Source organism: Myotis davidii, unplaced genomic scaffold (genome assembly GCF_000327345.1).
Source record: "Myotis davidii unplaced genomic scaffold, ASM32734v1 scaffold997, whole genome shotgun sequence".
NCBI lineage: Eukaryota > Metazoa > Chordata > Mammalia > Chiroptera > Vespertilionidae > Myotis > Myotis davidii.
Window position 1 is genome coordinate 356,458 of NW_006288449.1, and position 14,192 is coordinate 370,649.

At 40.3% G+C, this 14,192-nt stretch overlaps 2 long non-coding RNA genes across 2 annotated transcripts in view; one reads left to right on the forward strand and one right to left on the reverse strand.

Moving 5' to 3' along the window:
• The window catches only part of LOC107182580, a 10,919-nt gene extending 2,687 nt beyond the window's left edge, over positions 1-8,232 (forward strand). The window contains exons 2-3 of the long non-coding RNA XR_001513294.1: positions 3,008-3,029; positions 8,220-8,232. This is a non-coding gene — a long non-coding RNA (uncharacterized LOC107182580). The remainder of the gene's footprint in view (positions 1-3,007; positions 3,030-8,219) is intronic.
• LOC107182581 overlaps positions 1-14,192 on the reverse strand; it is a 21,426-nt gene that overhangs the window by 2,710 nt on the left and 4,524 nt on the right. The window lies entirely within an intron of this gene.

The following is a 14,192-nucleotide window of genomic DNA, read 5'->3' on the forward strand; positions in this document are numbered from 1 at the left end:
GGGCTGGTCCTTTATCTTGTTAGCTGGAATGGTTTAGTTCCTTTCTACTTTTTTGTAGTTGTGAGTAAGCAAGTTATGAATTGAGCCCCAGACTGGGCTTTGTCACCCCTAATGCCCTAAATGTTTGTATTGTGGCAACTGATATATCTCTTCATCCCACATATAGTCCTTACCATTCCAGAAATGGGAGCCCCATCATGTATTTTTTTTAGTTATTCCCTTTTATTTATTGACTAGATACCTGGTGCATAAAATTTGTGCACTTGGGGGGTATGTCCCTCAACCCAGCCTGCACCCTCTTGCAGTCCGGGAGCCCTCAGGGGATGCCTAAGCTGCAGTTGGACATCCTTAGCACTGCCATGGAGGGGGAGAGGCTCCCATCACCGCCTCTGTGCTTGCCAGCCATAAGCCAGCACTCCCCCTGTGGGAGTGCACTGACCACTAGAGGGCAGCTCCTGCATTGAGCGTGTGCCCCTTGGTGGTGAGTTCATGTCATAGTGACCGGTTGTTCTGCCATTAGGCCAAAACCGGCTCTCCGACATCCCTTGAGGGGTCCTATATTGCGAGAAGGCATAGACCAGGCCCAAGAACCCTACTGGTGCACGATCAGGGCCAAGGAAGGACGCAGGAGGTTGGCCAGCTGGGAAGGGACCGCAGGAGGGCTCCAGGGTGTGTCTGGTTTGTCTCACTCAGTCCTGATCGGCCGGACCCCAGCAGCAAGCTAACCTACTAGTCAGAGCATCTGCCCCCTGGTGGTCAGTGCATGTCATAGTGACTAGTCGACTGGTTGACTGTCTGCCCCCTGGTGGTCAGTGCACATCATAGGGAGCAGTTGAGCAGCCTTAGTATATCATTAGCATATTACGCTTTGATTGGTTGAATGGCCCACTGGACGACCAGACACTTAGCATATTAGGCTTTTATTATATAGGATTCATTTCAGGGCATTGTTCCCTTTTGAAACCGTGCTTGATACATATTATTCAAATTAACTGGACTATAAATGTGCTTCCTAACACATCCATATAAATATGCGGGTGATTTATGCTTCCCAAAGTGAGACTAGGACAGTAAAAATTAGTCCTAAGCATGTATGTGAAAAGGATGAAAGTAATGATGCTTCATCTTAAAAATGAACACTAGCTGTGGTAATGAGGAAAGTGCCATGCAAAAGGGAGGGCCACTGTTCAGAGCCTGAGTCTCAGGGTGTCTCCATCTTTTTTTGTTTTGTTAATCTTCAACCAAGGATATTTTTTCCATTGATTTTTAGCCAGAGTGGAAGAGAGGGGGAGAGACACACAGAGAGAAACATGGATGTGAGAGAGACACATTGATTGGTTGCCTCATGCATGCGCTCAGACTTGGGGTGGAGATGGAGCCTGCTACTGAGGTAGGTGCCCTTGACTGGAATCCAACCCAGATTTTTCAGTCTTCGGGCGACACTCTAACCACTGAGCAAAACTTGCTATCTTTCTGGGGGTATCACATATCCTTCATTTTGTAGATACTGAAAACAAATTTCCTCGTTTTAGTCAGGGTAAATAAGTTCTGGAATATTGAATCATCCTGAAAGAATTTATTTATAGACAATAATACCAATTTGTTAATTTATAACCAAAAATAACTAAGAAATACACTAGCATCCCATGGAGGTGGTCAGTAAATTGTGTTTCTTATTGGAGTTTCTTTACAAAATCAAATCAATATTACAAGGCTATTTGGTAACTCCAATGTTCTAGAGTGGGAAGTCATGCAACCTCCTGAGTCTAATAAAATCATAGTGAAAATTATAGGACTTTATTTCTAAATGAGAATTAACCAGTCCCTTAGACAGTGATGAAGACATATTGGTGAATTTTTACTATTCAATCTTCATATTTAGAATGACTTATTCACCATAAACTTTAGTCCTTATGGTATGTACTTTCCCATAGAAGATGTATTGTTTTCCCCAGATTATAGTTCTCCCAACTTAATTATATTTCAAAATGCTTTATTTTATACAGCAAAAGGAGTCGCTTGTTGAGATTTAGGAAATAGAGTTGCTGGAGCAATCTTTTCCTTGGAGAGTTATTTCTTAGGGAATGTCAGAGCCAATGATGCTTATGTGGTTATAGTTAGCTTTTGTTTCTTACTGATGCTCATAAGCAAGCCTTATTTTGGATCTGAAACCCTTGCAAGTTCATAGAAATGAACTGAGGTTGGTTTCAACAGGCAAATAGCTTAACAACTACATAGTGGGTCTCAAGGATTTGTTGAAATTTTGTAATATGTACTTAAATGGCAACTCTAGCTTAGTCTTTCTTTTTTTTCACATTTTATCCAAGATATGATTTACCTACAAGATTATTTTTCTCCTTTATATAGGTAGAGCTATAGTAGAACCTCAAATGCATTGACCTCCCAGTTTTCAGTATATTAAGAATCAGTAACTATAAAATACAATGAAAATTCAAAAATAAAGCCAAAGTAAATCTATAACTAGGAATTTGAGTCATTTGAAGTTATGAAACATTTGAAGTGTCTAAAATGAATTGTTTTTTATTAATTTAAGCAAGATTTCTCAGGCCTTCTTTTTATTTTTAACTTAAAAAAAAGAAGACTTGAACAAAGGTCGAGTTAGTTCTGGTTTAAAATATTAGAGATGGAGCCTACAACTGAGGTAGGTGCCCTTGACTAGAATCCAACCCAGGATTTTTCAGTCCTGGGGCAACACTCTAACCACTGAGAAAACTGGCTAAGGCAGTTTTATTTATTTTTAAAATAAACTTAATTAAAAAAATTCCCGAGATAACTTGGTCTAGGAGCCATTGTCCTGAGATAAGATCTGAGCAAGGATACATAATAAGCACTCCATTGGAAGTGATTTTTTGTGATCTTCCTAAAAATATCTACATAGCCTAACTTGATCTTGATGCTTAATGTTGCCAGCAACAGTAACTCACTAAACCACCGAAACATAATTTAATATATATATATATGTAATATATATATATATTAATTTCAGAGAGAAAGGGAAAGGGAGAGAGGTAGAAACATCAATGATGAGAGACTCATTGATCGGCTGCCTCCTGCATGCCCCACACTGGGGACCAAGCCCACAATCTGAGCATGTGCCCTGACCAGGAATTGAACTGTGACTTCCTGGTTCATAGGTCAACGCCCAACCACTGAGCCATGCTGGCCAGGATGAAGCATAATTTTTATCTGGGAGAGTAGATACTTAAGTTTGAATCTTCCAGGAGAGAGCAGAGTACTATGAAGGGGGAAACAGGACTGGTGGTTTTGAAGGGAAAGAAGAAAAAAAAAGATATTGAGCATAAAATTGTTCTGCACAGTTGAGGTAGGGCTTAGGTAGTTGGGGACTCCAGGTGGGCAGTATGGGGTGTGAAAGTACTAAAAACAAGAAAGGGGGGTTAGCAAAAGGAATGAAGTAATATTGTCACACCTACACAGATCCACAGATCCTTAATACCCGTGAGCTTGATCCCCACTTATGTAGTTAGTTATATAGGACATCTGAAAGTCCTCTTCACCAAAAGTATCTTTCGACTTTCCTGAAATTCCCATTATATTGATATTTGAGGGGGAAAAGCAAGGATGATTCACCTTGTCTTCTAATCAGCCTATAAGCCTCTGGTTAACCAGGACTGTATCCTATTTTTCTGAACCCCCCCACGCAGTACATAACAGTGATGTGTGTGTATATACAGGCGACCTTCCCATGTGAGGGAAGTTGGGCGTTTTCATTTCCAGCTGCCCCTTAAAAACACACAGCCTCAGTAGAGGCACCCGTGAGCAGGGAGGGGCGGGAACCTTGAGCCACCCTGGCCTGCTCTCATTTTTCTTGGAGGAGCGTCAACCATGAGGTGTTTTGTTGAGCAGGTATTTCTATAAGAATTTTGCATTGTCTTTCTGAAGATGGCTTCACAGGAAAAATGCGGGCTTTGGAGGCAAAAATTGGAATCATTAGAATTCTAGAATCAATTCTTTGAATTGGTTCCCAGTTGTGGGATTTTGCACAGGTAACCTCTCAGCTTCAGTTCCTATTTGTAAGATGGGATAAAACAGTCACTCTGGCCTCATGGAACCCAATTTCCTTTCTAGCTGCCTGGGGATTATGTCTGGTCAAGTGTACACAAGTGGCCACCTCCCCTGCTATCCAAACTCTGTCCGTTCATATGCACCATGGGTCAATACAGTAAAGGTTAGTGCTTAAAACTGGAAAATTGTCTATTTCTTTAAATAAAAGAAAAATCCTTGCTTACATTCTGATTTTTCTTTCAAATAATATGAAAATAAACATACATTCAGCCAATGGACAAATTCCAAATTAATGTAGCCTGATTTTAAAAATCTTATTCTTTGGGGGAGGGGGAGCGGTGTGAGGTGTGTGTGTGGTCGTGGAGAGACAATGGGGAGATAAGGACACATACCGTATTTGCTGGCGTATAAGACGATTTTTTGGCCCTGAAAAATATGCCTCCAAGTGGGGGGTCGTCTTATACGCCAGGTACACTTCAGATAGACTGCCCATAGTGCTTGCCCCGTGCCATAGTGGCCTCCCGATGCCCGCCCACTTCATTCCACATACCGTTCAGGCATCAGCAGCGCTGCTGGGTGTATGCTCGGCTGTTATGCGATTTTGCTGATGCAAGGGTGGACCAGACTGCTATAGTGACAGGGCGGGCAAACAGGGAGCAGGGACCAATCAAATCAGGCTTTGTATACAGCCAACAGCCAACCACAATACTGCCCCATTGTACAGTACAGCATAGAAAATGTCGACCAGTCAAACCCCTATCATCCCTATCATGGCACCAAGATGTCGTTGATGAACTTTTAATATCAGATGATGAAGAGGAGTTTGAAGGCTTTTAAGGTGAAAGTGTCATGCCAGCAAACTTGCTAGGGACTTGCCCGGCACTTGCTCTCTCCCTCTATTTGTTATCTTACTTCTATCATTGACAGTCCCTCTAGGTTGTGGGCTGCTTGCCTGTGTTCCTGAGAAGCATCGACGGTACCAGTCTATAGAGTGTGTTTTCTTTAGTGAATTACCGGTATGTTTACCGGTAATAAACTTGCACTGTTTTATGTATATGTTTGATTACATACAGCCTTGTGACAGTTTTCCTGCATGTCATAAGCATTTGAATATAAATTAAAATGTTAAAATCAAATCTGATATTGTTTTACCTTTTATTTGGTGTGTGGAAGGTGTGCGGAAGAGGGGGTAGTCTTATACGGCGAGTATATAACAAACTCTGTATTTTGAGTGGAAATGTTAGGGGGTCGTCTTATATGCCCAGTCATCTTATACGCCGGCAAATACGGTATGTAATACCTTAATCAATAAAGAAAGAAAAAAATCTTATTCTGGGTCATTAGACTACATTTGGGAATTTAGTTGCCTATGCCTTTTTGTAATTGACATCCATTGGTGCTCATTTTAGTACAATTTTCAAGGTTACAATTTGTAGAATTATAATAGGGCAGAAAGATTTCACTGCTGTTTCTCCTTAGATTTCATGATTATACAAGAGCTAGATTTTCTTGCTTGTAGAATGAGGAGTGAAGCAAAGTAGTGTGTTGTTGTTTTTTCTACATTTTCTAATCTCTACATATTGCATATTATTGCTTTTGTAGTGGTTTTTTGTTTGTTTGTTTCTGGTATTTTAAACTATATTTTAACATTTCAATTGATGTTATTATATATTGAACAGATGTCTTAAATTATTTGAGTATGGTGTTCAGAGAAACCGAAAAAGAATTAGTTTTAAAAATCATTATTTTTTGCTTTTCCAAAACCTGGTAAAGTGCTTTCTTTACCTGTTTTTTTTTCCCCCTCCCAGAGTAATGTTCTTGATTTCATTTTTTGAGGTCGATATGTTGCCTCATATCTATATTAAATTCACTGGAGCAAGGCCCTGAGTACATTTGTCAACTGTCCAATTTGTTGATAACCAAGTTAACAAGTAACATTTGTTATTAATTATATCAATAAAAACATCACAATCTTACAACTCTGGTTTGAGCCTAATAGAGTAGGAAGTTTGAGGGATGAATATTCGCAAGCAATTAATGGACTGCTCTTTAGAAAAAAAAATACTGGAAATCATTTTTAATAGCCTCTTTGCATCTTAACCAGACTTCAGTCAAATCAAACCATCTCTGGCTAGAAAAATGTAATCGGTTCCTCAAAATTAAATCTAATGACCTTGTCCCTGCAAAAAGTCAAGTAATATACTCTCATGAAAGAAAACATCCTCATTCAATGCATGTTATTAAAAAGGTGTCCTATTTTCTTGTTTGCATTCTGCTTGTTTTTTAATTTTATTTTTTATTACTGCATATTAAAGTAACTGTCTTGCCTACATGGAAATGATACCCTATCTGAACATGGCTTGGATGAAATTGATGAAAGAACCAGAGAGACCTCTGAGCTACATTATTATGCCTAAGTAATAGAAAAGCACCGAGCTACCAGAATCTTTATCTTAATGTTTACATGACTCATAGTAAAAATTAAAATAGGGTAGATTACTGATTCCTCTTTTAAAAATAAGGCATTCGAAGAATCATATAGAATCTTAGATTTTGTTATTGCCTCTTTTGGTACAAGAGTCAGGCACCCCAGATTTTGAAAGAAATATAAAGGAGAGAAAGAGAGAGGGAGGGAGGGAAAATGGGCAGGGGAGTCAAGAGATTAGAAAAAGGACCAGAGACTGTACCCTCCTTTGTCATAATAAGAAATGGAGTCAATGTTCATTGAAAGCACCTTGCCAAAGGCTACTAGACACTTTGCATGTTTTATGGTGTTTAATCTTTTGATTATTAGGCATTATCTCCAACATTGAGTTAAAGAAACAAAGGTTTACAGTGTTACAAGATACTTGTCCAAGACCACAACCTACCAGTGGTGAACCTCATATGTTAAGACCATGATCTTTTCATTGTGTCATGTTAGTCCAACACACGTGGTATCTAATTTTTGGTAAGGAAAACTCATTCCAATTTTACTAAAATTCATTCCAATTTGTGTAATGATGATACACAAAGTTAAGTGTATCATCGTTAGTTTTTAAACTAATAAAAAGTTTATTAGGTTTCAAACATAATGAAGATGAAGGAGATGGAGATTACAGTTCCCTAGTAGACATATGTTTGGTGTGTTTCTGTGTAGAATGATTTCTTTGAGGGAGCAAGTCTTGGTATTATACAGAAAATGGTTATCAGCTAGAAGCTGTAGACACTTTTCATCGGAACTGGTTGAAATGATTACCTTCTCTCTCTGGTCCTTCTCTTTCAGGGGCCATGGATCAGAGAAAGTGTAGGTTACCAGGAGTGTCATAAAGGCCACTGTTTTAAGCAAAGCCCGAGGTCTCCAGGGAGATGGGCTGAGCCGAGCTCAGAGGATGGTTCTGTGGTCCAGACGTCCTAAGAAAAGGAGATGCCCCACATGGTCTGTTTGGTGCCACCTGGGCCCTGAGAGTTGGCTATATTTTTCCTTTTTTGAAAAACACTGAGCTTTAACTCACATACCCCAAATTTACTTTTTTAAAGTATTGAGTGTTGTTTAGTATATTCACAAGTCTGTGCAACTGTCATCATTATTGAATTCCAGAACATTTTCATCACCCCAAAAAGAAACTCCATTACACATTAGCAATCACTCCTCAATCCCCCATCTCTTTAGTCCCTTTCAACCAGGATTTTACTTTCTGTCTCCACAAATTTGCCTATTCAGCTATATTTTATGAATAATTCAAAGGCCACACACTTGCTATTTCCTGTTACTATTAGTTCTGCTCCCTCTGGGTAACTGAGCAGTCAGTCCAGTGGGTTGTTTCTCAGGATGTTCAGTGAGGGACCCAGTAATTTCCCCATATCCCTTCCTATGTATCCAGCCTCGGTTCCAAGCACCTTTCTCCTTGGAGTTTGTAAGCTTCCCCTGGACTTCCTGCACTGCAGATATATTTGCACAGCAAAGAAACCCATCAACAAAATGAAAAGACAAGCCAGTGAATGGGAAGACATATTTGCCGATAGATCAGATAAGGGGTTAATAAACAAAACTTATAAAGAACTTATACAACTCAACACCCAAAACACAAACAATCCAATTAAACAATGGGCAAAGGATCTGAATAGACACTTTTCCAAAGAGAACATAATATATCACCTCTGTGTTCATTGCAGCATTATTTACAATAGCCAAGATTTAGAAGCAGCCCAAGTGTCCATCAGTAGATGAATGGATAAAAAAGCTATGGTACATTATCACAATGGAGTACTACTTGGCTGTAAAACAAAGAAGGAAATCTTTTTGCAACAGCATGGATGAACCTGGAGAACATTATGCTAAGTGTGAAATAAACCAGTCAGAGAAAGACAAGCACCATATGATTTCACTCATATGTGGAATTTAATGAACAAAATTCAACTAATAAGAAAGACAGAGACAATGTTGTGGTGACTGTGTGGGGGAAGGGTCATGGATGGAGGTGGAAGAGGGTATAGGGAAGATATAGGGTGATGGAAAAATAAAATAAAATAAAATAAAATAAAGAAAAAATAATTTAAATAAATAAGAAAAGCATTAGGGACTCAATTAAATTTGAATCTTAACTAGAAACATCTAGCCTCTAGTATCCTCACATAAGCAAATATTATTTCTTAAGCTCATTATTTCAATCTGGTTTTTCTTGAATCCCATCTCTCCAAGCATCACTGTGTGCATTTAATATCTCTGAAAGACCTCTGAATCCCTTGAAATCAGTTTCCCAAGCCAGAAACCCAAGAGTCATCTTAGATTGTCTTTCTTCATGTGTTTTTTCTGCTTCCTCCTCTACACTAATAATTCATCACCAAATTCTGTGGATTTTAACCACCCACTGCAATATCTTCCCTCTTCTCTTCTCTTCATCTGCAGATCCCGTGCCACTGTAAAAGCTCTGTCAACATGCAGTCATTATGATGACTGGACCGCAGCCACTTCTTTTCTGCTCTCTCTGCTGCCCATGTTGCCCCCTTTACAAGGCTCCCAAGTGGTCTTCTAATAATCAAAACCCATTTATATCCCACACCTCATATTAAACAATTCTTGAAAATCTCTCCACAGTTTTGCGGATGAAGTTTAAAATACACTAGTTCATCCACAGTCTGCTCTTGCATAATTTCCCACTATATCCTCCCCTGCATCCACACTGAATGGCACTGGATGGCTTGTCTGCCCCTGAATGTGTCGTTGAGTCTCAGGTTCACTGCTCCTGCACAAACATTTGAATTGTCTAAAATGTTACCTCCTACTTTATTCTTCTATTAATCCTTGCGTTCTACCTTCCCTTTATGGCAGAGACTGTCTAATTTGTTCATCTCTACACCAAATGCTCTGTTAATTATTCTGCTCAAACACTTCACCCAATTTCCTCACTTTCCCATAATATCACTGCAATTCTCAGGGTCTCCAACTATATTGTAAATGTATTGAAAGCACAGATTAATAATCCATAGCACCTAGTTCATATTTGTTGAGTGGAAGAAAGTAAAAGGAAGAAAAAAAGCAGCAGAACCTAAATGCTGCTTGTCTCCATGGATGCAGGATTAACTCATACAGGGTCAGCACTTTCCCCTTAAAGCCTCCCCATACCAGGAAGCATAAGTGAATAAAAACAAGTCTTATACTATTGTTTGGAAGATTTGGGGAGGGCAAGAAGGAAAGGATTTGTAACACAAAACAGTAAGTTTTATAAATGTTCCTATTTGGCCTTTTTGTTTTTTTCCCTCTGTTCCAAGAAGAGATAGCAATTCTTAATGTACATGCACAGAACAACACGGTATCAAACAGCATGAGGCAAAAACTGATAGAAGAGCAAGGGAAAATAGGTTAACCCACTATCATAGTGCAACTGAACAATAAAACGGAGGTTTGGCTGCCTGCGGCCATGAAAGCCAACCTTGTGAGGCAGGTGATGGTGCAAAAGGAAAGAGGTTTTATTCAGAGCCACCTGACCTGGGAGAATGGTGGACTTTCATCTCAAAGACAAATCTCATCTCCCTCTGTCTCAAGGATCATCTCTCTTCCTGCTCAAGCCTGCTCTTCTTAAATGAATAGGGAGGGGAGGGAATTTTTTTCTATCCAATTACCTTGCTAGCTCTTGGTGCCCCAGGCCCCCATCCATTCATCTTTCTAGCTTTTGACATGCTGGAGTCCTATCCATTCATCTTTCTAGCTTTTGGCATGCTGGGGTCCTTTCCATTCATCTTTCTATTTTTTTTTTTTTTGGTGTGCTCACACCCTATCCATTCATCTTTCTAACACTTGGCATACTCAGTGTAAAAGCCTCCCCTGCTGCCATATTTTTAAAAATTATTTAATATATTTTTATTGAGTTCAGTGAGGAAGGAAGAGGGAGAGAGAATCATTGATAGGGCTGCCTCCTGCACACTCCACACGGGATGGAGCCTGGGCATGTGCCTTGACCAGGAATCAAATTGTGACCTCCTACCTCATAGGTTGAATAAATCTCAAGACCACCAGGGTAAGAGCAGATAGAAAGAACTACCTCAATAAAATAATGAAAATGTGTGTTAAATACTACAGATTGAAACATGAACCCCCATCCCGATGCTCCCTGCTTTGTGAGCATTAAAACCAGGCCTATGCATTCCCTATTAGATAAATATTACAGAATTCTTCTCTGGAGAAACTGAAGGTTCAAAGACTTGTGGGTACTGTCCTGGCAAGAAAGCATATTCACTCTAAATCAGCGGTTCTCAACCTGTGGGTCGCGACCCCTTTTGGGGGGTGGAACAACCCTTTCACAGGGGTCGCCTAAGACCATGGAAAACACATATATAATTACATATTGTTTTGTGATTAATCACTATGCTTTAATTATGTTCAATTTGTAACAATGAAATTGGGGGTCACCACAACATGAGGAACTGTATTAGAGGGTCATGGCATTAGGAAGGTTGAGAACCACTGCTCTAGATGATTCAAATGAAGAGGCATTAATGAAGAAAGTGCAGTCTGTAAGTGAACAAATAAAGGATGACGAGTCACATGGCAACTAGCAATAACAGGAAGCCATTATGTTAGTGCGAGTAGCTAGATATTAATAAAGGAAGGGAGCAAAGGGAACTAGATATTAATAAAGGAAGGGAGCAAAGAAAAACAGACATCAAGCCTAATAAACCAGGGAGCTGAACCAGGCAATAAGCCTGCTTCATTAGAAAGCTACAGCTTCACACGGTCCCCAAGGGACTGCTGCAGCTCTGCCCTTGGGTCCTAATCACCAAAGTGGGCAGGAAGGGTCATCACTGGTCATTACTGAGGGAAGGATAAAAACAGCAGAAGACATTCTCTGCTGGACACATGCCCAGTAGAAGTCAAGAAAGCGTAGGGGGAAGCTCTTCTACTTTGAGGCATGCGTACACAGTAAGAGCCAGAATGTCAACCATAAAGGCCTGTCTGTCTAGCCTGGGGGGAAAATTGGATTGGATAAGGCACACAGAACCCGGAAGATCTAGAAAATGGATTGGTTAGGGGAAGGGCCCAACACCAGATAGTGAAACATTGGGAAATTGATTGTTTAGTTTGAAAGAGCATCTAGTCCTTCCCAAGATGGAGATAATATGATCCAAGCTTAACAACCCGCCCCCCGCTCCCCCGCCCCCGTTCCTCTCTCTTGCTAACACATGCCTGCCCCACGTGCTTGAATGTTCTCTCCGTAGCAGCCATGCCACCATAGCAGCCACGTGGCCAACAGCCGTGCAGACTCTCAGCATGAGCCGGGGTAGGACAGTGCAGTGTCAGTTGGGTCTCTGCTGGGAACACAGATTAAGCTAGCCAGATGCAGACTGAACTGGACTGAATCAATGGCACAGAACTTTTGGAGACGGGCTTGATGAAGTGCTTCTACAGGAAATCTTCCCACTGCATCTTATCCTCCCATTCGTGGGTCCCTGGAATGCTTTCTTTGTGACTCATGAAAGGCCCCATTTCCACTGGCAACAATAATATCCCCAGGACAATGGAGGAAAATTGAGGATAGTGAGAAGTATGACAGTGGAACAAACCCTCACAGCAGAAACTGAGGTGTAGAAAGCTGTAGATACTACTATAGAGTCCATGCTGAAGTAGGGATTGAATTGGGGTGTGGGGGGCAATACCCTGACCTTTGCCCCCTCTGTTCATCAATATCCTCATAGTCCCTGCTCACTTGAGTTCAGTGGTTTAGGGAGCCCATGTGTGTAGTTGTCAGGGTCAGCCTTCTCAGACACAGAGTAGAACAGAGAAGACTGGAGAAGGGACATGATGGGGGGCAGTACATTAACAGAATATCTAACAAGGATACTGACATTCAGAAGTTCTCTAATGAAACCTGTGTGTGCTAGTTTTAACACCCTAGAAGTCTGCTAGTGTGTACCGCAAAGTAGTTCCTAGTGTCACATCTTAGGTATGGACAGACAGTGTCAGATTACCCATTTGAAAAGGTTTCCAACTTAAAAGGCAGTTAAAATACAAACCAACCAAATAATAAAAAACAAAGAACTCCAGAGTACAAAAAAGAAAAAGACAGGGTACTTTTAACATGATACGTTTAATCAATGAAAGGATTATAAAGTCAGGGAAATCTTTGAGGAAGTAAAGCAAAAAGGTAAATTTAAAGGAGAAAATAATGTGATAAATCCATGAGACCCAACATTCCACTCATAAGAGTTCCCCAAAAAGAGATCAGAGAAAAATTTCAAATAGTTAATAAAATAACATCTGCATTGCTTCAGAACATGTGATTTCAGAGTAAAAGGGGTCACTGGAGGTTCAGTGCAATGAATACAATTTCAAATCACCAGGAATAGCAGGAATTTTCCAAAAGCTGTTAGAGACAAAATGAATTTATATTCAAGCAATTGAGGACAAAGCATCATTATTCTTCCCAACAGCAGCAGAAGATAGTGGAAATATATCTTCAAAATTATGAGCCAAAATGATTTTTAACTTAGGATTCTATTCCCATCCTAATGATTTGTCAAGAGTGAAAGTGGAAAATACATTTTCAAACATTTGAATTCTCAAAAATTTATTTTATGTGCCATGTCTTGAGTGTTGATAGAGAATACATGCTACTATATCGATGTATTCTACTAAATGAATGTCTCAGTTAGGGAACAGGGGAAAAGGGACCCCTATGATGACAGCTGTACATCAGGCCTAGAAAGCAACCAGTTTGGATTGAAGGAGAAGAGAGTGTTTCAAGATGGATGTGTCTAGAAAAAAGAAGGATCGAATTATTTGATGTGCTAAGTGCTTGGATGGAGTGCCTAAAATGGCTTTAGCATTCCTCACAGCTTAACTAACTTTAGTGAGGAGTCTTCCTGACCTCTCTTCTCTTGTGGCATATACTTTGGAAAACAAAAGGGCACTCTTTCTCTGCCCTTCTGAGATGTAACTTTTCTTCCAACCTCTTTTCAGTCTACTACCCAGGAACTTCTTTCTCTAGGCTCTGGGAGCCATATCTTGGAAATATAATCATTATGGAAGAGAGGGCCTAGTCTCTGCGGAAGGATCGGAGACTAACTTCAGTAAGTGCCAATTAGCAAACACATATCTCCCAATCATGTTGATCAGCAGTACTTTCCTAATAGATACCCCAGTGCTGAATAATTCCACCACTTTTTGTTGCAGAGGAAGTGAGTTCAACCCTTCTCCCTATTGCAATAGTCATTTTTTGTTGTTGTTAATCCTCACCTGCAGATGTTTTTTCATTGATTTTTTTAAATATATTTTTTTACCAGAGGCCTGGTGTACTCGGGGTTGGGTGGGTCCCTCAGCCTGGCCTGTGCCCTCTCGCAGTCTGGGAGCCCTTGGGTGGGGGGAGGGGAGGATATACATCAGTCCCGCCACTGCCACTGCACTCACCAGCTATGAGCCCAGCTCAGGGCTTCTGGCTGATTGATGCTCCCCCTGTGGGAGTGCACTGACCTGCAGGGGACAGCTCCTGTGCTGATCGTCTGCCCCCTGGTGGTCAGTGCACATCATAGTGACCAGTCATTCCGCTGGTTGTTCTGCCGTTCGGTCGATTTGTGTATTAGCTTTTTATTATACAGGATTTTTATTTCTAGAAGTTCCACTTTGCTCTTTTCTTTTTATTTTATATATATGTTTTAATTTATTTCAGAGAGAA